We start from the raw sequence: 15,834 nt of genomic DNA on the forward strand, positions 1-15,834 counted from the left end.
GACAAGGGGGCGCTGCCACCGACTGGAGAGGAAAACGTTTAGTCTCCAGAAGCGTCAAAGCTTCTTTACTGTGAGAACGGTGAATCTTTGGAATAGACTTCCTCAGGACGTGGTCACAGCAAGCGTGATATATATAGAGGTAATCCACGGCACACCAGATGTCTTTTTTGGTTTGCAGGTTTATTACAGAAAATACAGAAAAAATTGTCAATATATGACTAATTGCGCCATAATAGTAGTACAAGCATATGTATCATATGTTAGGCCATAATATATCCCAACGTTTCGGTCTTCTTGAGACCTTTCTCAAGGGATCATAGCCAGGTTTTAGCCAGGTTTTAGCAAGAACCGTGGACAGTTTAAAAAAGGGTTTAGATGAACGAGGGTTTAGTCGAACGAGGTGTTTATGATCAGTGCAATTGTCTGTATTATGTATGTATACCTCTTCTCGTATGTACAGCGCTATGGAATGAATGGCGCTTTAATAATAAATAATAATAATAATTCTTGAAAGTAAATTACATTAATGCTAATAATGAAAATGTGTAGAAATCTGAGTCTCACTTCCTTCTGGGATTCGTGTCCCCACCTATCCCTTGGTTGAACTTAATGTCTTTTTTCAACAGTATTAACTATGTAACTAAAACTAAAGTAAGGAACCAGATGTAGATGAGAACATGACCAGGGCCGGTGCCACCCATAAGCAAGGTAGGCCACCGCGTAGAGCGTACCCTTGCTGGAGGCGCCGGCCCGCGGCGCCGCCTCCTAGCTAATTTATTCACTCCACTTGCCTCTGTGTAATCTCGCACAGGCGCACTGGCAGAGGCATCGTCGAACGAGGTGCGTTGGAAGACGGTGCATGCGCACTTCGCTCGACGATGCCTCTGCCAGTGCGCCTGTGCGAGATTACACAGAGGCAAGTGAAGTGAATAAATTAGCTAAGAGGCGGCGCTGGGCAGGGAGGGGATCTGTGGATGACACTTAGGGGGATCTGTGGATGACATTTATGGGGATCTGTGGTGGATGACACTTATGGGGGATATGTGTATGACACTTGTGGGGATCTGTGGATGACACTTGTGGGGGATCTGTGGATGACACTTGTGGGGGATCTGTGGATGACACTTGTGGGGGATCTGTGGATGACACTTGTGGGGGATCTGTGGATGACACTTATGGGAATCTGTGGATGACACTTATGGGGATCTGTGGATGACATGGTATGTAGCTGAAGGGAGAAAACGTGGCCTTACCACAATGAAGGGTACAGTCTGTATAATTAGGTGGATGACAAAAAAGGGGGCGGGTCCAAGGGCGTGGTCAATAGGCGGAGTCAGGGGCGGCAAAATTAGCTTTTGCCTAGGGTGGCAAAAATCCTTACACCAGTCCTGAACATTACCAAGAGATGGTCACGGTCAAAGACACTGGTAGTGGACCCATAAGTTTTAATTATTACTCCTGCTCCATCAAGGAAGACTTCCAAGAAGAATCCACAACTCACAACCCTCAGACTGGCCTTTCTAGAGCAGAAGCTGTCAATGGCTGTTGAAGGTAACCATATTAGACAAACCAAAGTGAGGAACCAGAGGTAAATGACACTGGTAGTGTAAGTCAGGCAGGTAGATGTTAGTTCTTGGAAGAACGAGTCAAATTGGTATAACACGTAAAGCTAAGTATAGATCAGCCTGTACTTTTGGAACCCACTAGAGGAAAAAAAAGCATGGACATAAAGAAAGAGCCCACTGGTCAGCCAAGACATGGTAAGAGACAGGGAGAGAGAAGAGCAATAAGATGGTCCATGTCACCTTCTTTCTGCTTCTCAGAATTAAGGTCAGATGGACAAACATGCAGGGTGATGGGTGGCTTACCACAACACTAAATACCACCATTGATGATGGTATTCTAAAGACTGGTAACCTCTTAGACATTAAAGTCCATGTCAAGGTACAGCATAATAATTTCTACTTATTCAGAAATACCTCATGGGAGGAAAACCTGTCAATCAGTCGTGGCGTCAAGGAAGTTATGATTGATAGTTTTGATTACAAAAAGTTCCCCAAGACATCTGTGTGTTTGTAGAGCTTTGAAGAGACAGAAGATAAGATCAATGGTGGACACACAGAAAAACTAATCATGGATATGTCATCATAATAACTCTCCAGATACTGACGCGCTACAAGTCCCAGTCAACTAGGCTAGCAAATAGGAATTATGAGGTATGAAGAGAAGCAAAAACACTGTGCAGGCAACCCTCATTATTCTGGCAGTCTCTACTCATTAGTATTTACCGATGTCCAGTTGGCAACAAGCAAATGCCATCCCTTTGTTCGGATGGGGGAAAATACAAAAACTACAATACAAAACAACAGCCAGGTGAGAGATGAAAAATCCCGAAATTGGTGGCTTGTGACCATGGAGCTAATTAGTCACTTGGGTTGGCCATTAAAAAACTTGACCTGTTTAGGGGTCATATCTGGTCCCATGGTGCGACCCTAAGCGCCAGGTAATCAGATATTCTAGATTTTCAAATTACTGAAGACAAATATATAAACCTCACAGGTAGAACTAGTGATGAGCGGCATAGGCAATATTCAAATTCACGATATTTCGCAAATTTTTGGCCGAAGATTCGCCAGAAATTCACAAATTCGAGAGTTCAAGATCTCCAGTAATTGTTTACTTGATTGCAAAAATCGGCAATGTAATATACTCGCGATGAATTTGCGATAAATTCGCAATTAGAATACTCAACACTATTCGTGAATACAAAAATATAGCACTATATTCAAAATATTCGTGAATTCTCGAAGTGGCGAAATTCGCGATTCGAATATTCGCGCTCAACACTATTCAGAACGACAGCCCATATTAAAATGTAACACAACATTTAATACAAAGGTCAAGGGAGCTTGGAAGAACCATGGATGGAGAGCTTTTGTCTTTTGGTATAAAAGGTAGTGAGAATGTAAAGAAATAAAGGGTATGAATACTTCTGCAACCAATTTTTCTTTTACTCCTCCGATGCATCGAAAAAAAACAAGCTACTTTACAAGTTATCTTAATTAAACCCAAAAATTAAATCTAGCGCTTTGTGTCCTCAGCTTTTATGCAGACTTATTTGTCTCCATGGTAACAGACTACATATAAACCGTGTGTGTAGTCTGATCCTTCCTTCTCCTTCCTCTTTTACTGCCTGGAGGTTAGTAGAAAAGGATGCAGAAGCGAGGCGGTAACACACAACTGCAGGATCAGACAACACACAGGTTTTTTTTGTGGTCTGTTACTATGGAGAGATGTAAGTCTGCATGGGAGCTGTGTACTCAAAATGGTAGGATTTTTTTTTCCAATACTTCATTTTTCAACTTAAATGCAGTGGAGCAATGCAAACGTATAAATGACCAATAGTCTAAAATTCTAATACTTGTCATAAGTCATCAAGCACTATTCATTAGAATTGCATATATTACAACTTTTTAATAAAAATTATTATTGGTTGACAAAGTATAATCTAATTAGAACAATTTCGACAGAACAAAAGCCATCGCTTGGAAAGACAATGCTGGATCAAAAAGGTAAATGCGAAGACTTCAAAGTATAAACAACTCATGTGCGACAAATTTGCTAATGAATGCAGCACGCTCCATGCTCTTCTCTTGAACCATCTGTTTGCTGATTTTAGAAGTCTAGCCCAGAGATAGTTCCTAAAAGTAGTCAAACTCTTCAAATTTAGGCAACAGCCCAACATGTCATTTGACAAAAATGCATGCCTAATTCTCATGAAAATATGAAAGAGGCAGAAGAGATAGAAAGATCAAGTAGTCGAGAAACATTACAAGAAACCTTAAATCAAAGCAAAAGGAGCTACCAAAAGTATTTATACCTTATTTAATATTCCCTTAAAGGGGTATTCCAGTTCTAAAAAGTTGTTCCCTATTCACAGGACAGGGATAACTACAAGATCGGTGGGGGTCTCAGTGGTAGGTTTGTTGACCCCATCTCTCTTGGGTCCCCCTAAAATGAAAGGAGTGGTATGCTGGCATGCAAACTGCCACTCCGTTCATCTCTGTGGGCATAGCTAGTGTTGAGCGAATCTGGACTTCGATGCGAATTTCAGGGAAAATTTGATTTGCCGCAAAGCAGAATTTCCTTGTGCTTCGATTTTTTGCTGAATGGCGGTAAAAAAAAAAAAAAAATCATACTTACCTCATCCGTTTAAGAGAGAAGAGGCGGCCGCCACCATCTTGATTGAAGATCTCGCTCTAAATCCCATACCCATACTCGAAATCCCAACATGAGAGGTTTCACACAGAATCTTCAATCAAGATGGCGGCGGCTGGATCTTCACAGTCAAAAGGATAAGGATAAGGAGAAGTATGATTTTATAATTTTTATTTTATTTTACACTGTATTATTACTGTCAGATGCCGGGGAGTGGCGCAATCGCCTTTCCGTATCATTTCACCCACTACTTAAAAAGAAATGCGTTTGTGACTAAGTAATTTGTTACAAAGCAAATTTTTGGGCAAAATTCAGCAAAGAAGCCGATACAAATTTTCTGATACTTTGCTCATCTCTAGGCATAGCTGAGCGCTGTACTCAGATGTCTCCGGACCTCCCGTACAAATGAATGGAGCACAGGTGGACATGGCCGACCTGCCATCCCCGTCATTTCAAGGGGCCCTGAGGGGTACAGGGTCTCCATTCTCGTGATCGGTGGGGGTGCCAGTGGTAGGACCCACACCTATCTAATAGTTATAACTTGTAACAGCCAGAATGGAATGCTCCTTTGAAGGAGACCTACCAGAACAAAGAAATCCCACCGGTGTATATTATAAATGGGAAACCCATTTTCAACTATCTTGTTTTGATACTGAGATATGGTCACTTAAAGGTCCAAAGCTTGAGTCTGCACTACTGAGACATTTAGATAACAACATGTTCCCTTCATGGGAACTTTATGTTGATCCAAACTGTCCCTTAAAAGGTGGCAGATATATCCTACTTGTCTACTTTTAAGAACAATTTGGAGGAAGACATACCTAGTACGAGTAGCATACCCCTGACATTTTTTAGATGTAAACTCCACCCACCAGTACAGGTCACAACCCACCGAGGTGGCTTCATCAAGAGCACCATCAGTGCCCCCATTACACCTTGCAAAACTGATGGTCTATCCTTAGCATAGGCCATCAGTATCTGATCGGTGGGGAATCGACTCTGGGCACCTCTGCCGATCAGCTGTTCGAAGGAGCCGGGGAGCTTGTGATTACGTCGGGTCACATGATGGTTCATCCTCAGAACACCATTCTTTTTTGCATCGGCTGTCCGTGTATTGCAGCCTTGTCCCATACTTAAATGGGATCAACTAGACGATCCTATGGGTTTGAAGACCAAGAACTATGACTTCATTGTTGTGTTTTATTAATTCTGGCATGGCCCCAACAAAGTGCCCCGACTGAGCTGGCCTGATTTTTTTTAATACTGCAGAGCAGAAATCACAATTCAGCCAAGGCCTTACAGATATTTACAAGAACAGACTGTAGATAACTCAAGTAAAACAAAAAAAATTATATCTTACATCGCCATGAACCCGGGTGCACAATTTGGATGTCGATGGAAGCTGCAGGTCTGGTCTGGGCAGCGAGTTATACTCAATATCCTCCCACGTTTCGAACATTTGTTTGTTTAGCACCTGTGTATTTATGGAAATGATCCACAAGATGAGAACGGCCGAGAGTGAACCTGACAAAGCTTCCACATGAAAAGCTGCGAGGCTTCTCACCTCTCTGTCTCATCTTATGAGGAGAGTGGAGCTGGGTGGCAGAGGGGTGTTACATTTTTCCTCCGGCTTTTCAGTGGAGGCTTGTCTGCCTCTTTATATTTAGTTATCGCTACTCCGCCAAATTATAATTCACAGCATCAGTTGCAGTTCACACAGAAGTATCCTGGAAGGAAACGGCTGCAGCACTTCAAAGCCACTCCTGCCACTGCATGGGGAGAGGGGATTTTTTAATTTTTTTTAATTTTGAAAGAAGAATACAAATTTGGGTTCTGTCAACAGCCTTTATAAAATTATATTTTCCAAGGGAAAAGGGATATTTTCTCTGTGATGGATAAAAGCTACACAGGCTTAAAAAACAGACTTTGGTGCTCTGGACAATCAATCAAATTTTAGAAGGGTCTCTTGAAAGTAATACAGCACCTCAGTGTGCAGAGGGTATCTGCAAATGGTTTGTAATGTTATGTACTGTAATGTTTAGTAATGGTTTACAATGCTATGTAATTTGTACTCATCATCATGGCTATGTATGGGGTAGGCATGGCCAGGGTTAATAATCCACTTCTCTTAGGAGCTCGGGGCTGAGGCTGGCTCCACCACTAGCTCCAGAAAAGAGGGTCTCTGCAAATGGTTTGTGATGTTATGTACTGTAATGTTTTGTAATGATTTACAATTCTATGTAATTTGGACTCAGCATGGCTATGTATGGTGTAGGCATACACTCAACTCCTCTAAGGAGCTTAGAGTGTGGACTGGCTTCACCCCTAGCTCCGGAGTGTTCTAATTAGTTTTTTTTAGCCAGGAGACAACAAAGGAGGGGGACAGTGCTCCAGCTTTAGCGACTGCGTTTACAGCTATTCAGACTTTGCTGCTGCAGAGGGATAACAAGTTAAGACACTCAACACTCTTGGACACAATTTGGCCAAACGTATCAGTTGGATTAGCACTTGCAAGCCTTATTGCAAGAATACAGTCACCAGACATAAATTCTACTGAAAGAAACTTTGGCAAGATAGTGTACAAAGACGTGAAATATTTAATGAAATCCAAAAATACTGCCCCAACCATCCCCCTCATTACAAATCAACTGGTAGGTTGATGGGATAAAGCTGATCATGCCCTTTAGAAAGTTTAACTCTCCCTTCCCCTCTATACACGTGCATGTTTGCATTGCATGTAAGTGTTGTGAATGGGGAAAGGGGAGAATGCTGCTGCCAGACACCTTTGACAGCGGCATATCATGCCTGAAAACAAAAGGTGTGGGCATGTTGAAATCCAACAGCCCAATACTTCTTTACCTTGACATCTGTCATCAGGGGGGAAGTGGGAACACCCACTTATAGATTAGATGGTGGGATGGTTCCACTGAAATTGGCAGGTTTGCTTTTGCTGACATCTATAAATATCAGACCGGTGGGGGGGCCGACACCCAGCACCCTCACCAATCTGACGTTACCTGCAGGAGCTGGAAGTACACCTCTGTTCAAATTGTAGTGGCCGCGCCCATGCTGCTGACCACAAACCACTAGTCCGCAAACCATGGGCAGCGGCCATGTGCACTCTGCACCGCGATACGGACCCATTGACTTCAATGGGTCCATGATCCACAAGTTACGGCGAAAATATCCTATCTATTTTGATGCAGAGGCATGTACCTGGAAGCCCATTAAAGCACACTGACGCCCTTCTGTGAGCATCCGGGTCCGTGCCTCCGCGTCACAAAAGATAGAACAAGTCCTATCTTTCGCCTCATCTTGCAATGACCGATGACCGTGTTTTGCGGACCCGCGGTTTGTGATCCACATGTTCATGAGGCCTTACAGTCACTTGAATGGGAGCTGAGCTGAGCTGCAGTAACCCGTCACAGCTACTACACTTTGAATGGAGCTGTGCTTCCGGCTCCGTTCTCAGCAGTATCTTTGGCGCTGACAACTCAAGGTAAAAACTTTGTGGCATCAATTTAGGTGGATGTATGGGGATGACCGGGCTAACGATATTGATGAGTTTTTCTCTGGATAGGTCATCAATATCAAATTGGTGGGCGTCCGACTCCCAGCACCCCACCAATTTGATATTGATGACCTATCCAGAGGAAAAGTCATCAATATTGTTAGCCCAGAGATCCTCATTTATCTAATGCATATGGTCGCCTAAATTGAGGTTGCATGGCATAACTCACTGTAGCTGAGGTTTCGAGACCTACCTTTGTTTTGCAAGCATCAATTTTTGTGACACGGGTATTGTTATGCAGTTCCCTACATATACGGTATAAGTCATTGTATCACTTAGCGTGTTGCAACTAATCTCATCGCTAAAAAGTAACGGCAGCCGGCTTGGCAAGGTCACTGTATGCTGCAGCTGTTTGCAAGAACATAATACCGCGGTTTGTCTATAGAAGAACAAGTTAGAAAGTAGAAGGAGATCATTCCGATGCTTTATTGGCCAAATAGATGGATGCTTTTATTAGGCCAACCCTTATTTTGTAATGGAGTGACTTTGTGACCCAGTACTAGTCTCATTCTCGGCTATTAATCATACCGCTAAGAGCTCATTTTGCTTTAAAATGCTAAGATACTGCTGTAACGGCGCCAAGATAATGGAAAAGGCTTCACAGATTGTATAATTTCATACCACGCTGTATCTTCGCAGGAACAATGGGCAGGATGGCGAGGTATTAAAAACCTGGAAATTTGTTGTATTGAAAAGTAAAATGTCAATGTTATTCTAGGATCCCCGGCTCACCGCAAAAGTTTGCTTTATTCGTTGCCTTCAGGAGCTTAATAAACTAAATACTGTACATAGAGATTACCCAGATTAACACTACAATAAAGTTTAGCAACAAACAGACCGAAAAGGGAGTCTTAATGCGATCACGTGGGGCGGATATGTTTAGACAAAGTTGTGCTGGAATACACCACGTTAATCATCGACTTTCACGTCCTTCTTTTAACTCCTTCATTGCCAGCAGCGTCCGACTGGAGGCCGTTGCATCAACCAAACCAAGTCAGTCTAAGGCTTCCTGCACACGACAGTACCCGTTTTGCAGACTTTTCGAAGGCATCATTGTAGAAATGCCTATTCTTTATTCTTGTCTGCAAAATGGACAAGAATAGGACATGTTCTATTATTTGCGGCACAGCATTTTTTTGGCGGGCCCCATAGGAATGAATGGGTCCATATTCAATCCATAAAAACACAGATCGGATGTGGACCGAAAATACGGTCGGGTGCATGAGGCCCAAGGGCTCCTATACACATAAGTGCGCTGTCGACTGAATCCGCTGAAGGCATTCACATGACCGTAAGTGTTTTATGGTCCGCAAATTGCGGCTGTGTGCGTTCCACATTTTGCAGACCGCACATGGCCGGCACTATATAGAAAATGCCTATTTTGTGCCTAAAGTGGCAAGACTGGACAACCATCTAATGTGTATTTGGGTGTCCTGAGGTTCTCCTGATCGCAGGGATTGTTGAAGGAAAGAAGGATCAGCCGGGCTGTTGGATGTCAACATGCCCGATCCTATGAGTGATAAGGTGCCACCGGTGTCTGGCAGCAGCTTGTTCCCTTCTTCAGAACCCATGCATGTTTGGCAGAAATGAGTGTGCAGCTTTATTTTGTAAGTGAGGTTCCTCTGGTTCCCTCTCATGGGCCAGCCCAATCCTAATTGCCAAGCTGGGTTAGGAGCTTTAAGTGCAGCATAGCACAGACATCCAATAGAGAAGTCTTCTAGCAGGCCAAATGTTTTTCATGTCTGAAATCAAGGGAACACCACTGCCCTTTAGGTTGACCGTAAGGTTGTTTTGAAGTTCCTCCACTCTACAGACAATGTTTAGGATAAACGTGGAACTTAAGAAGATGTCAGCATCTCTCCCAGATAGGATGTAAGGGGTAAAAGAAGCACTGGCCCAGCTTGTGACTAAATGATGGATTGAACCAGCACTAGAAGTGTGTGCATTTATACAGTGAGAACAAAGGAAATGTTTTTGGGTCATGAAAATGATGAAGAACATTCCTGAATGACTGCACCACATATTTATTTTTCTAACACCCATTCAACAGTGTGGGTTTTGATTTTCTATGACTTCTGCTTGAGCCAAAACCTTGCGGAAACCATTTAAGTGTCTACATACCCATAATAAGACATGGTGAAAATGTGGTCAGAAGATGATCAGCAACCAGGCTTTATCCAGTCATCTTCTGGACCACAATGACAAGTTGCAGTAGGGATGGAAATGACTTGGCAAGAGCTAAGATGTCAGATGAATGTCCAATCTGGCCACCCAATCTGACCAAATTAAGGAAAGCTTCCTGCGTCAACTTTAGCTCATTTATTCTATATAGTACTAAGTGACCTGTGTATAGGAACACTCTGGACACCCTGATGCATTGTGTTATAACTAGTGCAGGACCTCCAGGGTGAAGCAGGACACGTAGATTGTCTATTAGGTGTTCCTTGAAACTCTAAGTCAAGCACCACCCCTGCAGGCCTTTAACAAGGAAAGTACATTAGAATAACAAAATAATGGTCTTCAGACCAGAAGACTATGTTAATTTTAAACAGAGCCCACAGTCTAGTAGGGTTAGGCTTCTCGAGAGTGTCAAAATCTTTTTATGAATATTGGTTATAAAACATTTGTGGTTCTGCTTCTAGATAAATAATTTGGGCAACCCCAACTATTGTCCCATAACCAAATCAAACTTTTGTAACCACTGAAACAAATGACTTCAGGGTTGCCATGGCCTTCTGGATATCCTCACTTTGTTAATAAATAATTCGCTCTGTGGAACAATGAGAAGATTTAAGGAGCTATACTCCAATAGGTCACAATGAAGGCACACAGCCGTTAACCATTACATGCCCTGTGTTGCCTCCTCACCATAGACATTAATTATGTGAGAATCTGGGCACTTGATCTCGTCACAATGTGTACTGAGATATCTTAATTAAAACACTTTGGTCACCCAATAAATTTCACCACCTCCAATTGTGACATCTAGGAAGTGGTGTTTGATGTGGAGGACCCTAGAGGCCACAAGGGCAAATAAAAGCCAAGGGAAGCCCACCCATGATGTTCACAAGGCCTCTCTTCAAGGGCTGCATTTATTTGTTGCAGCTGTCTTAAGGCTCCAAGCTGTTAAATATTAATGGTTCAGCCTTTGGTTGGGGTCAAGCAGGACCCTGTAACTTTACCTATCTCTACTCAACAGCACAAAGAAAAGGCGTCCTTGTCTTTTCAAGGTGGAAAATAGATTATATCCCCCGGAGTGCAAGCAGAGTCCAACCCGCTAACAAAGCTCTTCTATTTTTAAGAGGGAGTATCGGGAATGGTCAACTTAACAGTCCATTAGTTACCAATCCTAATTTATTTTTACTTTTGTAGCAAAAAAAAAATCTGAGCACGTTTTTTTTGTTTTCAAGGCTCCAAGTTTAAGATAGCCTATACACTGACTGGACATTATGGTGTCCGAACCTTAGTAGTGGCTAAGGTCCACTATCCATTATCTGCTCTATTACAAGGGTGAGTGAAATATTATTCGCACTCTTGCTTTAGAATTTATTGCAATCAACTTTCAGAAAAGACAAATACGTAATTTTTCACCATAATCTCCCCGACTTTCAATACACTTTGTCTACAAACTCCACTCCTCTATCTGATAGCTCACGTGTATGCTCAATGTTGTCATCAGTCGTGGGCAGGTGTCCGGCTCCTTCCTGGCTGACACTTGCGCTACCTTCCTTGAACTTCTCTATCCATTCATAGACACTTCTTCACGACAAAACACTTTCTCCATCCTGTACACTAAGTCTTCGATAAATATCAGCACCAGACACACCCTCAGATCACAAAAAAAGAAAACGAATCACAGCACACTGCTTTTCTTTCGTGTAAATCACAAGTGGGTCAGCCATTGTTTCTTGTACCGTAGTCACAAATGAACTGACGTAACACGTTGAAACCTGCACAGCAATGACTGGGGAAGTTGTGTTGAAAAAATCATGTATTTGCCTAAATCAATTCTACAGCCAGAGAGCGGATCATCTTTGATTCACCCTCATATTTATTTTTTACCCCCAAAATGGTATGGGAAGGAGAATATTTAACACTCCCATACAGATTAGAGGGATGTCAATCGAATCCACCATTTTGGATGGGGCTGACCAACTATCTAATGTAGATGGGAAGCTACAGATGATGGCATTCGAGAGATGAATTGGTCATGTTGAATTTCAACACTAAATGCTTTTATTCTCCCACAGGATAAGCCACCACAGAGGTGTTTCTCATCATTGAAAACACATGCAAGCTTGGCCAAACCAAGAGTATATAACGGAGTCAGGAACGATAGCTGTTGGCCAAAAATGTATTTGCCCAACAGCACTTGAAGGCATATGGGCACCTTTAGAACTAGTTCCTAAAGTTGACCAGTTGGCCATGCAGATTGGACAGCTGTTGGCCCAAGACTGATTAAGTTGAGAGACAGTTATCTTCCGAGAGCTCCACATAAACATGCATGCTCATATCAACTGAGCATACATGCTTATTTCAATTGGGCAAGAGGAATAAGCTGCTGCCAAAGTCATCATATCTCCTGGGAGAGCAAAGGATCGGCAAGCTAAACCCCACCATTCCTGATCTTCTTTCCTCCAACATTTGCCACTGCAAGACTGATAAGCTGCCTCCATATATATTAGTTTTATGACTCATCCTGGTAAAATCAGAGGGTTTGGAGAGCTTTAACGTAAAGGGTATGGCCAACTAGCCAACTATAGCCTGAAGAGGAAAGCTTATACTCTTATACTCAATAATATGGAAGGTATAATCTTAATCACTTGTCGGTTTCTCAGGCACCTATTATTCACCTGTAAAAAATGCAATATATTAAAAGCAACCACATTTTTGAATAATTTGATTGCTATCAAAGCTGGATACTTGGGCGCCATTAGGATAGTCAATAGATGGGTGACCGGGTTCACCTTCCACCTTAATAAGCATCTCAGAGATCCATTGTCACGTGTTTATCTGAATAGCTTTTTTTTTGTTCAGGGGCCATACATCCTGTGATTTGTGGTCAATTAGATCTTAAACAGCCTAATTAGCTGTCAGAATCTCAGAGTTTTAGGCACCTTTACTTCTCAGAGCAGAACTAATGAGGCAAACGGTTACAGAATTCCTAAACAGGAGACAAAATACACCCTACAGGTAACCATGAGGGGAAAAAAAAAATGCTGGATTTCCACTACTGTGGTGGAACCCTTCTAAGATGAAAGAATAGAAAATTTTAGTTTAATTTAATTTTAGTTTTTTTTATATTTCTGTATAATTTAGAGTAGTTTGTGTGATGCTAACTAGAGATGGTCGACGGGCCTTTCTATTCCAGGGCGAAGGCTGTATAATAAAATGGATAAATTATAATGTAATACATAGTGTTCAACTGCGAATGGTTTTGGAGTCTGGAAAGCATTTGGAAACAAACTCTTTTAGACAATTTTTATTTATCCTGACCCCCACCCTCCCATTCACATGCATACTCTGTTCGTCCGAATATGCATGTGTTTTCAATGGGGAGGATGTAATAAACTGCTTGTGGAAACCCTTGGTGAAAGCGTATCTTAATGATCAGGCATGTTGAAATCCAACAGCCTGATCCTGCTTTCCTCCAAATTCTGCCATTACGGGAATATCAGGGCACTCCAATTAGATGGTCGATCAGTTACATAATCTAATGTGTATGGCCAACTTTGCAGTGGATGCATTAGAAGCCAGGGGCCTTTTAGAATCCCAACCTAGCCAATCCAATTTCCGCTAATGTCACACATCAAGAGGTTTTCCCATAGACATTATGCTGTTGACGGATCCAGCTGAAACCGAAGCCAACTAAAGCTCTTGTTCTCCACCCATCAAGACTGCAGGGGACACGCTGCAAGGGGGAATTAGCTCCGTCATATCAACATTATTGAAAACTACTAATTTATATACAATAAATGTATGATGTAAGGGGGTTGTCGAGGATTACAAAAACATGGCTGCTTTCTTCCAGGAAAGGTATTGCAACTCTGTCCCAATTACTTCAGCTGCAAAACCAGGCAAAAGTCATTTCTGGATGAATGACGCCACGATTTTCTAAATTTGGAAAACCCCTTTAATTAATACACCATTATCTTCGGTGGTGAGTTGATTAAAAAAGACAATGAAGAAGAAGCGCTCGGCCAGAAGCAAGAGACTGTAACAGCTTTTTTTCTTTTGCTTCAAACTGTTGGTAAATTCAGAATTATTACTGAATTCTGCTAGCACTTATCTAACGGTCTATTGAGCCCTCACGAAGTCATGTGAAAGGAAGTGCGATGATAACATTTTCTGCGTCTTCTAGACATTTGATTAAGCAGTTATAAATCTTTAAGTCTGACTTGTCACAAGCACAGTAAGATTACACCAAAAGCTGTCAAGATTAAGTAAACTTGTCTTGTTCTGTAGCAGGTCTTACTCGGTCTTGTACCAGAGATTAAAGATTCCTCGATAAAAAAAAAAATGGTTACCATCATGCCTAACCTACAATAAAGCAAGAAAAAATATAGAACAAGGATGTGTGAAAATAAAACTAAAAACTTAACTTTCAACCTTTAGATCTTGAAGCAATATTTTATCTAAAAGACCAAGCAGCCACCAGACGGCAAATATCTACAAATAAACCATGAAAGATGGACTCCTGACAAGGACGAGGTTCTGCTTATTACCGTATTTTATACAAATATAAACTTTTAAGAAAGCTGGAAAAGTTTTACAGTTTAACACCTATGTGGTTATATGTTCCCAGCTCATGGCCAGGGTCTGTCACCAAACTAGACAACACTAGAGCTCCAGCAAGCCTTCACAGCCACTACATAGTGGATGGAGCTTTCTGCTTCCAGGTCCATTTCCAGTGACGGCGGCTGCCACAAACAGCTGACCTGTGGGCAGACCCCCACCAATCAGATAATGATGACCTATCTTGAGGATAGAAACTGGAAAACCCCTTTAAAGGGGTTGTCTCACTTCAGAAAATGGCATTTATCATGTAGATAAGTTTAATACATGGCACTTACTAATGTATTGTGATTGTCCATATTGCCTCCTTTGCAGGCTTGATTCATTTTCCCATACACTGCTCTGGTCCTGGGGTTGTGACCACTCTGCGAACCAGCGGCGGTGGTCATGCTTGAACACTATAAGAAAAAGTGCCGGCCTATGCGCGCTTCTGTGGTCCTGACAACCAGAGAGGCAAGAGCTTATTCCTATAGCGTACAAGCACGACCACCGATGCTGGATTGCAGGGTGGTCGTAACCCCTGGACACGAGCAGTGTATAATGTGATGGAAAAATGAATCAAGACAGCAAAGGAAGCAATATGGATAATAACAATATATTAGTGAGTGCCTTGTATTAACGTTGTCTAGATGATAAATGCCATTTGCTAAAGTGAGACCACCCCTTTAAGGAATGTACCAAAGGATATGAAGTCTATATGGGTCTAGTCTAGGATGTTTCTCATAAGGCAAAACATAAGTCTAGAACATGGAGTCTAAGAAAGTCTGTGAGGATCTAGTCTTGAAAGTCAGCCATGATAAGTCTAAATCATGAAGAGTCTACAAAAGGTCTAATCTAGTCTAAGTTCACCATGATAACTTTAGTAGATGAGATCTACAATTGTCTACAAAGAGACTAGAATGTCCACCATAAGTCTAAAGGCCCATTAACACTGCCCGATATCCTATTAAAGGTGCTGCAGATTACCCGATGGATGAGCGAAGCGGTTGTTCATCTGGGAATAGATCATTGGTGTGCTCACCTCAATTATCGGTTGTGGGCAGAAGATTGTGCCATCTAAACTGCACTCTGCTGCCCACATACAATGATACTGTATAGGGCTGCACGGTGGCTCAGTGGTTAGCACCAAGGAAAACATCTGCATGGAGTTTGTATGTTCTCCCCGTGCTTGTGTAGGTTTCCTCCGGGTACTCTGGTGATAGGGACCTTAGATTGTGAGCCCCATTGGGGACAGTAGGATGCTAATGTCT

This window comes from Bufo gargarizans, chromosome 7 (assembly GCF_014858855.1).
Source record: "Bufo gargarizans isolate SCDJY-AF-19 chromosome 7, ASM1485885v1, whole genome shotgun sequence".
In the NCBI taxonomy this organism is placed as follows: domain Eukaryota; kingdom Metazoa; phylum Chordata; class Amphibia; order Anura; family Bufonidae; genus Bufo; species Bufo gargarizans.